The sequence below is a fragment of the Carlito syrichta genome, unplaced genomic scaffold, assembly GCF_000164805.1.
Source record: "Carlito syrichta isolate Samal-C Ts95f unplaced genomic scaffold, Tarsius_syrichta-2.0.1 Scaffold105233, whole genome shotgun sequence".
Classification (NCBI taxonomy): domain Eukaryota; kingdom Metazoa; phylum Chordata; class Mammalia; order Primates; family Tarsiidae; genus Carlito; species Carlito syrichta.
The window spans coordinates 43,636-59,329 of NW_007049329.1; the positions used below are offsets into that span (position 1 = coordinate 43,636).

General features: G+C 41.0%; 1 protein-coding gene across 3 annotated transcripts in view; it reads left to right on the plus strand.

Annotated features, from left to right (window-relative positions):
* EYA3 (EYA transcriptional coactivator and phosphatase 3) overlaps positions 1-15,694 on the plus strand; it is a 114,546-nt gene that overhangs the window by 11,284 nt on the left and 87,568 nt on the right. The gene's annotated exons all lie outside the window — the stretch shown is intronic.

A 15,694-nucleotide genomic window follows, 5' to 3' on the forward strand; every position in this document is an offset into this window, starting at 1 on the left:
GAAGGATCACCAGAGCCCAGCAGGTCGAGGCTGCGGTGGCCGGGAGTGGCCACTGCACTCCAGTCTGGGCGACAGAGTGAGACTCCAACTCAAAAAAAATAAAAGAAAACTTGCCTTCTTAGTATTTTCTCATTATTTGGCTTAAGTATTCTGGCTGTTGGTGACTTTAGTATGGTGTGTCATACTTTTTTTTGAGTTAGAATCTCACTCCTTCGCCCAGGCTGGAGTGCAGTGGCATGCTCACAGTAACCCCAGTATCGACCTACTGGGCTCAGGCAATCCTTCCGTAGCCAGAACTACAGGTGCGGGCTACCACACCTGGCTAATTTTTTGTATTGTGGAGATGAGGTCTCGCCAGGTTGCCCAGGCTGTTCTCGAACCCATGGGCTCAGGCAGTCCCTTCACCTCGGCCTCCCAAAGTGCTGGGATTACAGGCTTGAGCCATTGTGCCTGGCCGGCATGTCATACATTTTAAACTTGGTCAGCTTTTTAAAAATCATGAGTCCAGTCTGCAGTGTTCCATTATGAGGCACACAGCTGTGGTTTGAGAGCTTGGACTTTGTAGCTAGCCTGCCTGGGCTTGACTCCCAGGTTGTTGACTTACTAGGTGTATAACCTTGGGCAAGTTACTCTCTGTGTCTTAGTTTTCTCCTCTGTAAAATGGTGATAATAACAAATGGTACCTATCTTATAGCCTTACTGAAAGGATTAAAGGAGTTAATATATTAAAAGTACTTAGAACAGTGCCTGACCCATAAAAAGCATTCCATAAATGTTAACTATTAATAGTATCAACTCACAGTTGGGTTTTCTCTGAGTATTTGAGACTATGATGAATTCTGTATATTTGCTGAGTAATAGAATGTGGTTGACATTCAGTGTCGTATTGCATAGGAGCTTGAAAACATCTTTTCTTGAGGACTTGTAGGGAAAGTGTGTATAGTGTTGGATTCTAAGTCAAGTGACAAAGATTATCAGGGCTACAGGCCCAACTTGCTTAATCTCTCATATAAATCTCTTGTTATGTGGGCCTTACTCTTGATAGTTTTAATATTTTGCTGTTTGGGAAAACTAAGAGTAGCTAGTTAGTGAACTGACTTTCATTCAAGACCAGATTTCTTTTCTATTTATATTATTATAGCTAAGATATTTATTTTTCTTTTCTTTTTTTTTTTTTGTGTGTGTGTGTGTTTGTTTGTTTGTTTTTGAGTTGGAGTCTCACTCTGTCGCCCAGACTGGAGTGCAGTGGCTGCTCCCGGCCACCGCAGCCTCGCCTGCTGGGCTCCGGCGATCCTTCCGCATCAGCCTTCCAAGTAGCCGGAATTACAGGCGCGCGCTACCACGCCCGGCTGATTTTTTGATTTATTGTAGAGATGAGGTCTCGCTGCCCAGGCAGGTCTCGAACCCGCGGGCTCAGGTAATCCACTCACCTCAGCCTCCCAAAGGCGCGGGATTATAGGCTGAGCCACCGAGCCCGGCTATTTTTCTTTAATAGCAACTTTTACACCAGGCACTATTTTAAGAACTTTACAGATATTAGCTCATTTAATCCTTCTGACAAGCTTATGAGAAAGCCACTATTCACATTTTACAGATTACAGATGAAGTAACTGAGGCCTAGGAAAGTGAAATAACTTGTCTGAGATCCCACATCACTCATTATTGTCAGAGCTGGTATTTGAACCTAAGCAATCTGGCTCCAGAGTTTTTGCTCCAGAAATATCTTATGCTTGCCAAACCTGCTTTTTACAGACATGAATTATGTTGAAAAGGGTAAAATAATGTAATGGTTGTTACAACTTGCTTCACTATTCTTCCCTCTGTGGGGGCTGAAATGACAGCACTGAAATTGTAAGTGATGGCTTTTTAAAAAAATCTGATGGATATTTTGATATATGCATACAGTGTGATCAAATCAGGGTAATTGGCATATCCATCACCTCAGACATTTTTCTTTATGTTGGGAGCATTTCAGTTCTTCTTTTCTAGCTATTTAGAACTGTGCAATAAATTATTGTTGACTGTAGTTGCCCAACTCACTGAGTACTACTACTGAGTACTAGATCTTATTCCTTCTCTCTAAGTATATTTTTATACCTATTAACCAACCTCTCTCTATCCCTCTGATTGATTTTTGAAGGAGTAAGTTTGGAGAAACAAAATGTTAATAAAAGAACTGAACTTAGAGTTTTCTGACAGCTAAAATCTACATTTCAAAAGACTTTTGTTCTATTAGTATAGTATATAGTAAGTTATCCAAATACTAGAAAGCTGTTTGATATATAGGATTGATATATGTTAGATATATAGAATGATATATAGAATGTTAGAAAGTGGATGAAACTGAGTACAGCTTTTTCTACATAATCAGAAACAACACATTTATAGAATATTCATGTTGGTGTATGATCCCATGTGTCAGAACACAGCACCTGCAGAAAAATAAATGTGATTCTCTTAGAAATATTCACAGCACAGCTTAAGGAAGGAGGAAGATGAAGTTTTGGAGTCTCTGAGTTCCGTGGAGTCTGGATCTCCAGAGAAATTCTCATGCTCTGTGACTGACAAGTTTCTCAAACTGGAGAGGTCTGAATGTTGGAAGGAATATAATGGAAGTATTGTTGGACTGTTATTAAACACACCTGACACTAATTCAAATGAACCTGTTCCTTCTACATTTTTTTTTTTTGAGTTGGAGTCTCACTCTGTCGCCCACACTGGAGTGCAGTGGCACACTCCCGGCCACCACAGCCTCGACCTGCTGGGCTTCGGCGATCCTTCCGCTTCAGCCTTCCAAGTAGCCAGAACTACAGGCACGCGCTACCACGCCCGGCTAATTTTTTTTTATTTATGGTAGAGACAAGGTCTCACCAAGTTGCCCAGTGGGTCTCAAACCTGCGGGCTCAGGCAGTCCACTCTCCTTGGCCTCCCAAAGTGCTGGGATTACAGGCTGAGCCACCGAGTCCGGCCACAACCTGATCCTTCTAAATACTTTTTACTGTGGTTTTGGAATTTTTCCTGTGGAACACATTTTTCTCTTTTGTTAGAAGCTTGTAATGGGGGGGGAGTTTGTGTTCATTTTTATTAAAGATTGTTTTATAGACAACTTCAAAGGATGATTTTTTCCATGTAGTAACATTAGAAATTATAAAAACAATTCTTAGAGAGTTGATTCCTGATGAAATGTTTTTCTCTATTAAAAATTTTGTGCAGCCTAAATATATATATATTTATATATATATATAAACTTATATAAACTTTAAGTTTATATATATATTTATATATATATATAAACTTTCTCAGTAGGTTAAGTGTTAAATTACCATAAATATTCCTACAGCTAACAATACCATGATCTCTCAGTCACTCATACCTCCCAAATAAAGTAGCTAGAAGAATTCACCAATTTTTTTTTTTTTTTTTGAGTTGGAGTCTCACTCTGTTGCCCAGACTGGAGTGCAGTGGCCGCTCCCGGCCACCGCAGCCTCGACCTGCTGGGCTCTGGTGATCCTTCCGCCTCAGCCTTCCAGGTAGCCGGAATTATAGGCATGCGCTACCACGCCCGGCTGAATTTTTGATTTATTGTAGAGATGAGGTCTCGCTGCCCAGGCGGGTCTCGAACCCGCGGGCTCAGGCAATTCACTCACCTCAGCCTCCCAAAGGCGCAGGATTACAGGCTGAGCCACCGAGCCCGGCTAAATTCACCAATTTTAATACATTCAGTTGGCTGGGCTGTTTATTTATGGAAAGAGTTGACTAGCACAGTGATGGCTTCTTTTGTTTGTTTTTATTTTTTTGAGTTTGGGTCTCATTCTGTGGCCAGTTTGGAGTGCAGTGGCATGTTCACGACTCAACACAGTCTCAACCTGCTGGTGATCCTTCTGCCTCAGCCTCCCGACTAGCTGGGATGACAGGCATACACCACCATGCCTGACTAATTTTTTCAATTTTTTTTCAGAGATGAGCTATATTGCCCAGACTGGTCTCGAACTCCTGGGCTCAAGCAATCTTCCCACTTCAGCCTCCCAAAGTGTTGGGATTACAGGCATGAACTACCATGCCTGGCTGTTTTTGCTTTTTTGAGTCAGGGTCTCACTCTGTTGCCCAGGCTAGAGTACAGTGGCATGATAACAGCTTACTATAACCTCCAACTCCTGTGCTCATGTAGTCCTTCTGCCTTGGCCTCCCAAAGTGCTGGGATTACTGGCATGAGCCACCGTGCCTGGCTGTTGATGACTTTGACCTGTCTGCAAAAAGTTTATCAGGAAGGTGTAGGTGGCTGCAGTTTTTTTGGTCACAGAAATGTGATTTGTGCTGTTGCCTGAGATTGTGAGAGCTGAAGGACTTTCTTGGGATCACTCTAAGGGGAGCTTTAAAGGATGTCAACTGAGTGTAGATCTGCTGAATGTTTGTGTCTTTAGCAGATCTTTGAGTACAAAGGATTCTAAGTGGATTTGTTGGTAGATATGTTAGATGTTTTTTAAAAGGTAGTAAATTAGGAAAGGTAACCTTCAGCTAATGAGACCTTTGTGGATTTCTGAAAGATAGAAAATGGTGAGATTGTATTGTTGGAGAGACTAGAAGAAATCACAGTTGAAAGTATATGTGGAAGTTTGAGAAATGTACCAGACTTCAAGTAAACTTAAGAACTGACAAGTGCCTGGAACATTTTACCTGGTCCTTGGTCTTGATTTTCAGCATCTGGTGTTTGTCTCCTGGATAAAGCCTAGGGAAATGCTTTCTAAACACGTTGAACAATTTGCCTGGGGAGAGCTTGTATTTCCTTACAGTCTATCCTCAAATTATGTCATTTTCTTGCTTGAAGCACCCGTTGCCTTTCCAGACTTTTTTTGTGTGTGTGTGTCAGAGTCTCACTCTATCACCCAGACTGGAGTGCAGTGGCCACTCCCGCCCACCGCAGCCTCGACCTGCTGGGCTCCGGTGATCCTTCCGCCTCAGCCTTCCAAGTAGCCGGAATTACAGGCATGCGCTACCACGCCCGGCTGATTTTTTTTTGTTGTTTGTTTGATTTATTGTAGAGATGAGGTCTCGCTGCCCAGGGGGATCTCGAACCCGCGGGCTCAGGCAATTCACTCACCTCAGCCTCCCAAAGGCGCGGGATTACAGGCTGAGCCACCTAGCCCTGCTCCTTTCCAGACTTTTTATCATGTCTTACAGGCTGTATGCCTTCTGGCCCTTATCTGCTCTTCTCAGGCCTCATTTCCTACCAGTTGTTTATTTGCTAACACCGGCCTTTTGCTATTTCTGAAACATGCCAAGATGTTGGAAAGCCCCCCTTCACATCATACAGCTTTCTCTTTTTCTTTACTTAGATTTCTGCTGACAAATGATCACTTCAGATAAATTATTACCCCATCTGCAGAAGCTCCCCTAACATGAGAATCCTGGCATAGGAGACCAACTATATCCCAAGTAATTATGTGATGTTCAGAAAAGACAGGGATTCATATTTAGAAAGCAAGTTACCTGGACATACCGCCTAACTGCATTTTTCACTCCTTTCCCACAATCACTAGATGTGGATGTATATAACTAGAACCCACACACACCAACCGAAGAACAGAGTCTCATCCACTCTGAGGAAAAGCTACAAATATAAACTAATAACTTAGATTTATCAGTCATCTGAGGAAAATTAATGCCATGAGGAAAATGAATGCCATGATAAGGAAGTACCAAGTGCAATCAACACAAAAGGAAGTAGTGACTGGTATAAACTGAAGGAGATGTAAAGAATAAATTAGTAATCTTACAGGAAAGAAAAAGGTAAATGATAAGTATGAATATTGGAATTTTAAAAATTAAAAAATGGTGTGAATAACAAATTAATACGTTTAAAGATTGAGCTGAAGGAGTTTCTCAAAATTCAATGAGAGGATGTTTGCAAAAATGGCAAAGTAAGAACATATAAAAATTCACTCCATAAAAACAGTGACAACACTGGCAACAATTGTCAGAATGAGCTTTTTTTGGAATTCTGGAAATTAACCACAGGCTTGCAGCAATCTGGGAGCACTGGCTAAGAAAAATGTCTGAATCTTAACAAAGCAGCAAACTTTGTGGCATTTTAACTAGCCCTTTTCCCATATTCCTCTCACTAGCTCCACGGTAGCCTTGAAAATCAGCAGTCTACAGTCGTGGTGAAAACCAGCCACTGGAAGTGGCAGAATGAGTTTGGAGTTTCTTCAAAGCCCCATTCTCAGAGAATTGTCAGTATTTTACCTACCTGGTGGTTCCCTGAAAGACCTCATTCAGAAGATATCTATGTTTGACCTGACTTGAGACTCATCCAGTACAAACAATTCCTGGAGTGTTCATTGAAAATAATCAGAGGCAGTTGTTGACCATCTTGAGTGCCTGTTACAGTGTATAACACTTGGAGCAAATAACAGGCTAGCCAGAAAGCTTAAAAGGAAAAACTGGGAAATGAGATGTCCATAAAAAAATGTGTAAAGCTCTGCTATATTTCTGGGAATCTAGAAAGCTATATGCACGTGTAGGGCAATGTACATGCTTGGGAAAGAACTGAGAAGGTCCTAAGTGCTCAATTCTGGTTGATTTTGAGGCTCTGTGCAAGTAGGAGGTAAAGGCTAAGGCAGAGTTGTAAAATGCCTGGCTGAATGTGAAACATGTGCCCTAACACATGTACATAGCCTGTCAGTACAGACTGGGACTTAACTGATTCCAGGCATCTAAGGAGATCTTTGTCTAGTCATTAACTGACCACAAACTAACAGGACAGAGACTTTTGTGGCCACATATGGCAAAGAATCTAGACTTTATCAAATTAGTTCAGGAAAGTCACTAAAAGAAACAACAATAAACATAACAACAGCAGTGAACAGTAATAATAACAAATATTGGGTGGGGGAGAATCTGATTTTCAGAGTTGTCACAATACATTATTTAAAATATCTGGTTTTGAATAGAATATTACAAGGTGTGCAAAAAACCCCCTAAAGTATGGCAGAAAGAAAGCAGTAAAATAGAAACTGTCCCTAAAGAAGCCCAAATGGTGGAGTTATTAGACAAAAACTTTAGTTATTATTATTATTTTTTTTGCGTTGGAGTCTCACTGTGTCGCCCAGACTGGAGTGCAGTGGCCGCTCCCGGCCACTGCAGCCTCGGCCTGCTGGGCTGCGGCGATCCTTCCGTCTCAGCCTTCCAAGTAGCCGGAATTACAGGCACGCGCTACCACACCCGGCTGATTTTCTGATTTATTGTAGAGATGAGGTCTTGCTGCCCAGGCGGGTCTCGAACCCGTAGGCTCAGGCAATCCACTCACCTCAGCCTCCCAAAGGCGCAGGATTACAGGCTGAGCCACCGAGCTTGGCAGACAAAAACTTTAAATCAGCCGCTTTAAAAATATATTCAAAGAACTAAAGGAAACCATGTCTAAAGAACTAAAAGAAAGTATGAGAACTACATTAATCTTGGTTTGCTATAATAGGACACTAAAAACTGAGTGACTAAAATAACAGAAATTTATTTTCTTATAGTTCTGAGAGTTTGAAGCATAAGATATTTTTCTCTTTTTCATTTTTAAATGAACATCAACTTTTATTTTAGGTATAATTGCGTCTTAATGATTGTATGTTGTATAGGTCTATTGTTAGTGATTTTAGATAGGGATAGAATTCTATTTCATTTTAAGTAGGGAAAGGGTATCTCTGAAGGCACTAACATTTAAAATAAAAAATAAGAATTTATACAATTTGACCTTATTTAAGTCATCTATCTAATGGAAAACTCTTCTGTTATGATGATATCAGGTAATACAGCCTACATTTCAAATCTCTGTACTCATAAATAAACTGCTTGTTGATCCAGCTGTGTTTATAGTTTCATCAGCCAATGTTTCAAATCTCTTTACTCATAAATAAACTGTTGATCCAACTATGTTTATAATTTTGTGAGCCAACATTTCAAATCTTTGTATTTACAAATAAACTATTGATTCAACTGTGTTTATAATTTTATTTATTTGTTTTTATTACAGTCAGAATTTTATTCAATTTTGTTTGTTATTTTCTTTCTACAAATCTAAACAGATCCTATTATAATTTTTGAGATATATTTACGTACAGCAAATTCTTCCTTTTAATGTATAGTTTTATAGGTTTTCAAATGCATATAATTGTGTAACTGCTACTACAATCAAGTTATAGAATAGTTCTATCATCCCAAAAAAGATCCCTTGTACCGCTTTGTAGCTACCCTCTTTATCCATCTCCAACACTTGGCAATCACTGATCTGTTTTCTGTCCCTGTAGTTACATCATATAAAGAATGTCATGTAGGCTGGACACAGTGGCTTGCACCTATTGTAGTCCCATACTATGGGAGATTGAGACGGGAGGATTGCTTGGACACAGGAGTTTGAGACCAGCCTAGGCAATATAGTGAAGCCTCATCTCTAGAAAAAAAATTTAAAAATTAGCGAGGCTACTCAGGAGCCTGAGGTAGAAAGATCGCCTGAGCCTAGAGATTGAGGCTGCAGTAAGCTGTGATTGTGCCACTACACTCCAGCCTGGGTGACAGAGGGAGATCCTGACTCAGAAAACAAAAAAAGAAGGTCATGTGAATGGAATTACGCAGTATGTAGGCTTTTGGGTCTGAACACTTAGCGTAATGTATGAGAGATTCATCCAGTTTGTTCTGTGCTTTGCTGTGTAGTATTCCATTGTATGGTTGTTATACAGTTTGCTTATCTATTCAGCCAGTTTGAAGGACATTTGAGTTGTTTCCAGTGTTTGGCATACATATAAAAAAGCCACTGTACACATTTATGTACGGGTTTTTTTGTGAACATAAGTTTTCATTTCAGAGTCAGATTGCTGAGCTGTATGGTAAATATATGTTTAACTTTATAAGAAACTGCCAAACTGTTTTCCATAATGGCTGTACTCTACCATTTTGCATTCCCACCAGCAGGTATACAGTTTCTAGTTGTACATTGTACTAGTTGTGCAGAGTTCTTGTTGCTCTGTATCCTTGCCAGTACTTGGTCAGTTTTGTTTATTTTGTTTATTTTAGCCATTCTAGTAAGTGTATAGTGGTATCTCATATTTTTCAATAAGCTTTTTATTTTGGAACAATTTTAGGTTTCCAGAAATATTTCAGGGATAATACAGAGGTTTCTCCTATTTACCCTTCACCCGGTTTCCCTGCTTGTTAACATCTTATATAACCATGGTGCATTTATCAGAACTAATAAACGAACATTGGCATGTTACTGTTTCATTAGTGGTTACTAATTTCAAACTTTATTCAGATTTCTCTACTTTTCTGACTAATAGACTTTTTCTATGCTAGGATCTAATCCAGGATACCACTTTGCATTTCATTTACTTTTTTTTTTTTTAAGAAAGAAAAGTTTATTTGAAAGTAAATTAGAGACAGAAAGAGAAGGGAGAGAGAAGATTCACCTCCCCAAGGTGGAAGAGGGGACCAAAGTCAGGAAGCATGGCGACAGCCATGGCTCAGAGAGCACATGGCCACACTAGACTCTACCAAGGCAATGGCCCTCATTTACTTTTATTTAATTTTTATTTTTGGCTGTTATATGTTATAACTAATTTTTAAGATACTGCTACTAGTCTGGTTCTATTTTTTGCAAGAATTTTTTTCAGTTCATATCTATCCCAAAATGCTTTGTATGTCATGTACTTTTGGGGATGGGAAATGAATCCAATTTTGTGTCATCCTTTTGAGTTGCATTCAGAGGCAATTCCAAAGGCTGAACTGCTGGCCTTTTTAAGATTGGATCCTTTTATTTAGGCCAAACAGAGCCTCTGGGAATATTGTTTCAATTAGAATCTGTCAGTGCCAACTGTGGTGGCTCATGCCTGAAATCCCAGCAATTTAGGAGACTAAGGTGGGCGAATTACTTAAGCCCAGGAACTCCAGACCAACATGGGCAACACGGTGAGACCCCCATCTCTAAGAAAAAACTAAAAGGCCAGTCATAGTGATGCATGCTTAATAGTCTGAGCTTTTTGGGAGACAGGAGCGAGAGGATCGCTTGAACACAGGAGTTGGAGGCTACAGAGCAAAATCCTGTCTCTACCAAAAAAACCTTTATCAAGAAAATGATTAAGTTCCTAAGTTTTACTCTTCTCATTTACTTTGATGCCTGAAGTTGTAATTAACAGCTTTTGTTAAATTACCCAAGCCTTTATATTTTTCATACTTTTTGATCTATACATTTTTGCATTTACTTAATTGGCATATACAACACCAACATGAACTTTTGACAAATAGCCACCAAAAGTAGTTATGATTTCTTTCAGAATAAATCGTTTTGTTTGTTTGTTTTTTGAGTTGGAATCTCACTCTGTCACCCAGGCTGGAGTGAAGTGGCATGCTCACAGCCACCACAGCCTTGACCGACTGGGCTCAGGCATTCCTTCTGCTCAGCCTTCCAAGTAACTGGAACTACAGGCACACGCCACCATGCCCGGCTAATTTTTTGATTTATTATAGAAATGAGGTCTTGCCAAGTTGCCCAGGCTGGTCTTGAACCCTTGGGCTCAGGCAGTCCTTTCACCTTGACCTCCCAAAGTGCTGAGATTGTAGGCTTGAGCCACTGGGCCCAGCCCAGAATATCTTTAATACCTGGTATATTCTACTCTGGATTCTGTTTCAGTGTTTTTCCTTTGGTTTTAAATAGTCTATAAATATTTTATATTTAGAAATAATTTCAGGGCTCTATTCAAGACATAAAAAAAGGAAGACCCAAGAAAAGAAATACTTGTAAAAAAAGATCATTTGTTGATTTAGAAAATGTCACATTTTTCTCTTCTTTCTCTTCTTTTATTTCTTTCTTTTCTCTCTTTCAGCTTCAAACTCCTGGGTTTGAGCGATCCTCTCACCTTTGTCTCCACCTTTGTCTCTAGGACTACTCACGGCACCACACCCAGCTAATTATTTTTTCAGTCGGTCCCACTTTCTCTCCCAGGCTCGAGTGCCAGTGGCACTAGCATGGCTCACTGCAACCTCAAACTCCTGGGCTCAGCTGTGAGATAGCTCATGCCTGTAATCCCAGCACTTTGGGAGGCTGAGGCGAGAGGATTGCCTGAGCCCAAGGGTTTGAAACCAGCCGGCAACTTAGAAAGATCCTGTCTCGACAAAATTTAAAAAATCAGTCGGGCATGGTGGTACACGCCTATGGTTCCAACTACTTGGAAGGCTGAGGCAGAAGGATTTTCTGAACCCAGTAGAGCAAGGCTACAGTAGCTGTGAATGTGCCACTGTATTCCAATCCTGGTGACAGAGTGAGGCTCCAACTCAAAAAAAAAAACAAAACAAAACCAAAAAAACTCCTGGGCTCAAGGGATCCTCCTTCCTCAGCCTCCTGAGTAGCTGGGGCTACAGGCACATGCCACCATGCCCTGGCTACTTTTTTGATTTTTGTTTTTGTTTTTTTTTTTTGAGTTGGAGTCTCACTCTGTCACCCAAGCTGGAATGCAGTGGCCCACTCTTGGCCACCACAGCCTCAACCTGCTGGGCTCAGGTGATCCTTCTACCTCAGCCTTTCAAGTAGCTGGAACTATAGACATACGCCACCATGCCTGGCTAATTTTTTGATTTCTTGTAGAGATGAGATCTTGCCAAGTTGCCCAGGCTGGTCTTGAGCCCGTGGGCTCAGGCAGTCCTCTCACTTTGGCCTCCCAAAGTGCTGGGATTACAGGCATGAGCCACCTTGCCTGGCTTGATTTTTTTGCAGAAATGAAGTATTGCTATGTTGTTCAGGCTCACTCTGTTCCCTGCAACTTCTGGGCTCAAGCAGTCCTCCCAGTCCTTAATTGCCCTAGGGGAGGGGAGAGGAGGGGAGGGACGTGCCACCATGCCCTCCCAAAGTGCTGGGATTACAGGCATGAACGACTATAGCTTACCAGAAAAGTCACATTTTTCTAATGACAAAAATGTCTGATTATCCAGTAACATCCTGTGATTTGTTAACAGTGTTCTTGGTACAGTGCTGAGTATAATGTTACAAAATTAAAAATTAAATGTTTAGACTGGGCTCAGTGGTTTAGCCTGTAATCCCAGCACTTTGGGAGGCTGAGGTGAGTGGATTGCCTCAGCCCATGGGTTTGAGACCAGCCCGTGCAACTTGGCGAGACCTCATCTCTGCAATAAACCAAAAATTAGCCGGGTGTGGTAGCACGCGCCTGTTGTTCCAGCTACTTGAAAGACTGAGGCAGAAGGATCGCAGGAGCCCAGCAGGTGGCCATGAGTATGCCACTGCACTCCAGCTTCGGTGACAGAGTGAGATTCCAATTCAAGAAAAAAATTTTAATGTTTAATAAGTTGTTTATGGAGATACATATTGTAGAAATCACAAAGTGACTACATGTGAGAAATACAAAATATGAACATCAACCAAAATGGAAAAATGTGAACTTAGTCTCGAGGCATAGGTTGCCTGTTAGTTAAGATCAACTGGAAGCCGGGTCCAGTGGCTCACACCTGTAATCCTAGCACTTTGGGAAGCAGAGGCGAGAGGATTGCCTGAATCCAGGGGTTCAAGACCAGCCTGGGCAGCTTGGTAAGACCTCATCTGTACAATAAATCAAAAAATTAGCTGGGTGTGGTGGCATGGGCCTGTGGTTCCAGCTAGGCAGAAGGATCAATCACCTGAGGCCAGCAGGTCGAGACTGCGGTGGCCGTGAGCAGGCCACTGTACTCCAGCCTGGGTGACAGAATGAGACTCCTACTCAAAATAAAAAATAAAAAACTGGAAAGGAGGACTTGTGTATGTTTCAGGTTTAACTCTGGCAAGTTTTTTCCCAAGCAAAACACATCAGAATACAGTGAATGTATGCAAATTTTAAGTGGTATCTTATAAAACTAGTACTTTAGTTTTTTTCTCAAGGCATCGGGAAGATCTCTAAGGTTTCTCAAGATATGTGAAGTACCTGAGAGTGTCAGTGTTACTGATACTTGGGTGTTTCCTCCATGATACATAGTTTAGGTTTGATCCAGAGTGAAAGCAGAAGAACGCTAACTTTGGAGTTATTTAACAATTCCATTAGAAAGGCAACCTTTCCAACTATTTGGAAAACTTTTGAGTGTTTTATATTCACCCTATTCTTTTTAATGTCTGGAAGCATTTTTTCAGCTGTGTGTACAATCATGTTCTGTTAACTTATTTATATATTGTACTTTCTGTCATTTTTCGCTTTTGTTTCCAGTGTGCACATTTCATTCATTGTTCAGGAGATGACCAAGTTCCAGCAGAGAGACACGAATGAAAAGCATAAACATTGGTATTTGTATTCGTTTCCTGTGACTGTCTTAAGACATTATCCTGGACAAACTTTGAAACTTAAAACAACAGAAACATATTGTCACAGTTCTGGAGGTCAGAAGTCTGAAATCAAGGTGTTAGCAGGGCCCAGCTTCCATCATAGGCTTTAAGGAAAATTATATCTTGCCTCTCCCAGTTTCTGGTGGCTACTGGCATTCCTTGGCTTTATAACCCTCCAGTCTCTTCCTCTATTTCCACATCACCTGTATGTGTGTTAAATTTCTATCTACTTTTCTCTTTTTTTTTCTTTTGAGTTGGAGTTTTACTCCGTCTCCCAGACTGGAGTGCAGTGGCCAGGCATTCCTTCCGCCTCAGCCTTCTGAGTAGCCGGAATTACAGGCGCGCGCTACCACACCTGGCTGGTTTTTTGATTTATTGTAGAGATGAGGTCTCACCAAGTTGCCCAGCCGGGTCTCGAACCCCCGGGCTCAGGCAATCCACTCACCTCAGCCTCCCAAAGGTGTGGGATTTCAGGCTGGGCCACCGAGCCCGGCACTCTACTTTTCTCTCATAAGGACATTTGTGATGGCATTTAGGGTTTACTTAGTTAATCCAAGATAATCTCATCTCAAAAATCCCTAATTACGTTTTCCCAGATAAGATAAATTCACAGGTTCTGGACATTAGGATGTGGACCCATTTTTGGCCAGAAATCTGTTTCATGATAACCATGTGTATATGTGTTCATGGAAGGGGATTCCCCCCTTTTCTCTGTCCCTCCTTCCTCCTTCCCTCCCTTTCCTTCCTATCTACTTCTTCCCTACCTTCTTCCCTCTGCCTTCCCCTACCCTCCTTTCTCTTCTTTCTTTAGGGAAGGTCTGTTGCTGTGTTACCCCCTTCTCCCAGTAACTGGTACTATAAGCATGTGTCCAGCTGCTGCTTTTTTGGGGGGGGTTTGAAATCTTACTCTGTTGCCCAGGCTAGAGTGTGATAGCACACTCACGGCCACAGCAGCCTCGACCTGCTGAGCTCAGGTGATCCTTCTGCCTCAGCCTTCCAAGTAGCTGGAACTACAGGCATGCACCACCACTCCCAGCCAATTTTTGATTTATTGTAGAGATGAGGTCTCGCCAAGTTGCCCAGCTGGTCTTGAACCTTAGGCTCAGGCAATCCTCTCATCTCGGCCTCCCAAAGTGCTGGGATTATAGGTATGAGCCATTGGGCCTGGCCTTTTTTTTTTTTTAACTTAAAACAGTAGCCTGTTGGGCAGCCCCTTTGGGTCCCCTCCCACTGTGGGAGCTTTTCTGTCCTCTCAATAAATCCTGCTTTCTTTAAAAAAAAAAAAAAAAAAAAAGAACGTTAGCCTATTGATGGGGAGAAACCTAAGGGCTTGTAACCTGTAAGCAACTTGTGTGATCCTTTGTTATGGATGTGATATTAAAAATTCATTTGAAATATTTCATTCCTTGCTTATATTTGAAGGGAACTTTTCAGTTAACACCAATTTCAAAATTATATTCCTCAAATCAGCTTAACAAACCTTGTAAAGAATTAAAGTTGTGACTTAGACATCCCTGATGAAAATAGGAGAAGTGAATATTTAAGTTTTTTATACCTTCCAAAAATTCTTAACGGATTTTAAGTAAATATTTAGAGAAATTAAGAGCTTAGAAATAGTGCTTGATTAAACAAATATTTATTGAATGCTTGCTATGTGATGTCAGATAAGAAGAACAAAGTGATCTTTAGTGTTGTGAAATTTAGGATTAGAATTTCATAGGAATCATAGGACCAAGGAAAAATGAATAGTTTTAGCAGAATAGCTAACTGCCAGAATTACAAACCACAAGTAGAGGAATAGTTTTAAAGAACTCTTAACTAATAGCTAATAATGAAGCAGGGAACTCTTTCACTAATAACTGAAGTTTTAGTAGGTTGGGAAATATTTTGTTTTTCTGAAATCATGATGCTTATCTCTGTCTAGAAATGGTAAAATAATTTATTTTCATATACCTTGTAGTTAAAATACTTGTTTCATATCAGCAAATCACTGTCTGTACAATGTAAATTAAGGATTTAGGATTATAAAGATAAATTATTTTGTATTTTTGTCAGACTGTGCAGGGAGTTAATTAGTAGCATAAAAAAGAATCTCAGGGATGGCCAGGCATGATGACTCAAGCCTGTAATCCCAGCACTTTGGGAGACTGAGGTAAGAGGATTGCCTGAGTTCAGGGGTTCGAGACCAGCCTGAGTAACTTGACGAGACCTCATCTCTACAATAAATCAAAAAATTAGCCAGGTGTGGTAGCACACGCCTGTAGTTCCAGCTGCTTAGAAGACTGAGACAGAAGGATCACCTGAGCCCAGTAGGTCGAGGCTGTGGTGACTGTGAGCATGCCACTGCACTCCAGCCTG